Source organism: Stegodyphus dumicola, chromosome 8, assembly GCF_044657685.1.
Source record: "Stegodyphus dumicola isolate Sdum_Otavi_A_Nest chromosome 8, ASM4465768v1".
NCBI lineage: Eukaryota > Metazoa > Arthropoda > Arachnida > Araneae > Eresidae > Stegodyphus > Stegodyphus dumicola.
Window position 1 is genome coordinate 15,109,034 of NC_140775.1, and position 4,403 is coordinate 15,113,436.

Here is a 4,403-nt window from a genome sequence, read left to right on the forward strand (position 1 = left end):
TGCCATTATGAAACTGAATATTACATGAAATCGAAAATTTATGTGAAGCAACTATGGAATGAAAATAAATTCTAGTTAAGTTTCACTGTATACAAAATAACACTTTAATCTAACCACTTGAGTAAAACGAATGCCAAGAAAATATCCTGAAAATGTATATCGGTGAAAAAAATCTCCGGAAAATGCCTCACGGAAAATATGCATCTGGTTAAAAATATCGCTAGAATAATAAAGAATGTAAATCTTTTTATCAGGTACATATACACATGCACCTTGAAAAATATTTGTAATTTTTATACTTTGTAGAGATATATAGAGGATTCTTTAATATTAAATATATTTTTCATTTATTTATTACAAAATATCCTTTCTTACTAAAAATATGCTTAATGATTACATCGTTTATATATCCTAATTAATTATGAATATTTTTTTAGTTTCTTGTTTTTTGTGTTTCGTTTCTGAGAATTGTTAAAATTCAGGCAATCTGAATTTTACACAAAAATAAATTCATTCCTAGTAACAAGTACAACTTTTGCATTAGAAATTATTCACGATAAATGCAATCTTGCTTTTTCGCCAACAGAATGTTTTGGCTTATTTGACTACATCAAAGCATACTAGAGCTGTCTGCCTAAGAGGAGGGTCTCTTCGTGGAGGACTTTTTAAAGGTTAGGTTATTTAATTACGGCAAAGCCTCGAGGGCTATCTGCCTAAGGGGAGGGATGGCGGATGGCTTCGTGGAGGACTTTCTAAGGGAAACTGGCTCGTATACACGTTACACATGGTGAAAACCACGAAAACAGCCATGCAGCCAGCCCGTTCGCGGGATTCGAACCTCGGACCGAACTACCAGTGTTGTTCAGCGACTTTACCGCTCGGCCGCTGGTGGGCCCCAGGACGTTTTAAAAAAACTGCTCGTCTATATGTTATATATGCGGAAAACTATGAAAACGCCCTTGCAGCCAGCCCGTTCTCCTAGAATCGAACTTAAGTCAGAACTCGGTATTCTGCGACTATTCAGCGACTTTACCGCTCGGCTGACAGTGACAGAATGTCTGCTACCTATACATTAATCTACTACAGAGGTAGATTTGTTTCCGAGAAAGAGATGCGAAACAGAAAAACATGCGAATGTGCCAATTGGTAGTGCTCTATTTAAATGATCAACGTGTAAGTTAAGTGGGTGGCCAAATCAAGTAAATGTTTTAATGATATATCTAGCATCTAGATATGATTCGAAATTTTTTTGAATTGGAAAGGCAACGATCAGTTTACAAACAAACTTTAAAATAATTGAACATAATATTCATTTTCAAATGCTATTCTATCTAATTTTCGAAGTTAAAATGCCCAACAATTCATATAATTAATGCTGTCGTGCTAGTACATTTATAAAGACTTACTGGTTTACCTTGCGTCCTGTGGTGGTGCAAGTAGCAGCAGATCCAGCTAGTAAAATTGGAAGATCTGTGGTTCGAATCCCGGTCCTTAAGGAAGAAGAATATAAGGAATGATCTTTTTTTTTTTTGTGTGCTGTATAATATGCTAGTTTCTCTGAGAATGTCTTCCACGAAGGCATCCTTCCTCATAGGCAGGTAGCCCGCGCAGCTTTGCGTTATTTAAATAACTGAATCGATCATGATTTTGATCCGTCCAAGGACGTTTTGAGTTTACCTGTTTCATGACTTTATTATTAATGAATTCCTCTCAGGATGTTATCCAAAAATATATTAACAACTCAGATTATTTGAGAATATTTTTTCTATTCGAATAGCCAGTAAAACACCTTTGTTATGCATGAAAACTATTATTCATCAGTTTCCACTGAGGGATGGTAATTGAAAGAAATATGATTATTTTTTAAAGCTTAAATGTGAGCTTTAGTATAGAAGAAGAAAGATACTAGGATGCTGAAACAATGAAATTTTTATTAGTTACATAAGAATAAACTGGCGGTTCTAGCTTCATTAATCGTTCACATTATGCTATTTGTAATTATTCAACTTAGAGTGGATCACTTAGTTTTATAAAACAAGTGATTTATGCATTTACAATTACCAGACAAGGCATTTTTTAAAGCATAAAGATAATTAAATGTATTTTAAAAATTGAGTTTGTAATCAAGCTTCGCTATCTAGGAATAAGATATAGCTTGCAGTTAAGTTATATTCTTTCTTAAAAAAATATTTCTTTTGTTCACCTATTAAAAATAACAATCAGCAGCGTGTGTTTTTGAAAATATCCCTAAATGCAACATAAATACAAGGCAGATTTCTTTAGCGAATCCTTTACGAAGACATTTTACCACTTAGGTGGAAAACGTTTTGCTAAATTAAACTCTAAATTTACAAAGGCGATTTTATGAGAAAACAGAAGGAGGACTCTACATTGGACTAATAATTAGCAAGTTGCTCATCAGGGAAAAATAATGTCAATCTTGGATAAAATAAAAATCAGAACGATATTATTGCAAATTCTTCAATAAAGCATCTAACATATTGCAAATTAAAAATTTAAAAAAGCGTTCTTTATTTTGTTAGTTTATTTGTGAAACTATGTGAGAAATAACCTCATATTTTCTTGTAATATTGGAAAATGTTTTCAGCTGTCATTATCTATCACAAATTAAATACTTTGAAATTGGATTCATTTTAAGCTGTTTAAAATATTATTTGTGTTCGTGCTTAGGGTGAAGATATGTTTGTGTGCTGTGTTCATTCATAAGTATATGTATTTCGCCAGGATTTTGATTTTGAACTTCCCAGTTTTTATCAAATAACATAAAATTAGCATTTCATGGGGAAAAAAACAACATTTTTTGTTTATCTTTAATTTAAACAGCAAAGGGATTAGAATTTTTGTTACTTTGCAAAAAGTACCTAGTGAAAAGATGGATTTCGAATTTGAAATGTTTTTGCTATTTGGTTAGTAAATTAATTAACATAATGTAGTATACTACTTAGTTAACTATGTTTTTATTGGCAACCATTTAAGGACATATTATAACGGTGGAAATTACTTTTCTTTTTGAAGTTCCTCTATACATTATAAAATTAACCAATTGATCAAAATTTGCGTTATATAATAAAATAAGTACTGTAACACAACAACGATAAATAGCCTTCTTATATAACAGCCCCAATTAAAATTGCTAACTAACTAAAAACAACGAACGTGGAGACATTTCTATTATGTAGTAAAGTAAGCTTTAAAATATTTTGGAAGAACTGGTCATAAATTATGTGAAAGAAAGTGAATCCAATTTTCATTTTAAAAAATTTTCTTATAATGTGTCAGCTTATTTTAAGCCATTTTATCTAGTAATAACAACATGATATTGTTTCAGATTAAAAATAATGAATGCAATATCATCCATATTTCGAAATGGGCTTATTTAGTTATGCTGTTATAACTACTAATAACTGTTGATGAAACATTTCCACAGCAACATAATTTTCATCTGCTATGCAAGTTTATTTATGTCTTTATTTTTTTAATAAATATTGAATCGCCGAATGTAAAAGAAAGCATTAATAAAATCTTTAAATGCCTGTCTTTGAGTCTGAGTTCGAACACAGCATATTTAAAACGAGAGACTATTACAAGACTTTGCTAGGATCCTGCTAGCCGCGCAAGACGCTTTGTTAGAAGGAAACAACTGATTGAAAGCATGTGTTCAAATATCACATCTGTCATTTATCTGTCGAAGAAAAGGTAGGACTTTTGTATGAGTATGTTTCAAAGCTTGTTTTTCCGTTCCCTAAGTACGCCAATCCCCAGGGGTGTAATTAGTCTTTTAGGACAAATCATCATCCGACGCCATTAATTTTCGATCGCAAGATTTTTAAACGGTTGCACATAAGCAGCTGAAAACCAGACGATCGCTACGCCGCACAAAATGGTTTCGATCGGTGCTGGAGGATTGAAAATTGTCGCTCCGCACGAAAAGCCCGTCATATGTGACGTCACTCTTGTATCGAGATCTCGTCGCACGCAAGGAGGATACGGCCTTCAGACATTCCCCGCATCCCGGTGAAAAACATCGGTACCCATGTGACATCCTACCCACATTAGAACCTTAATTGACTCATTGACACTAAATTGACTCTGCGGTCTGTCACCCGCTGCTACATCTTGTAATGACACTGACCTCACCCCCCATTCGCCGCCCCGAGCGCAGACCTGACTCTCTTCCCTCCCCCACACACCTCCTACTACACTACTCCTCTCTCTTTCTTTTCCAGATTGTTATCAGAAGCCGAGTAAAAAGATTTTTCTACATATTTGAGACTCGAGAATAAAATACGATCTGTGTGCGTAATTTTTTCCTTCAGACCTGACATAATTCATTTCTCGCCGGCAGAAAGACTCCCACGGGCAGAAAGACTTAGGCATTGCAA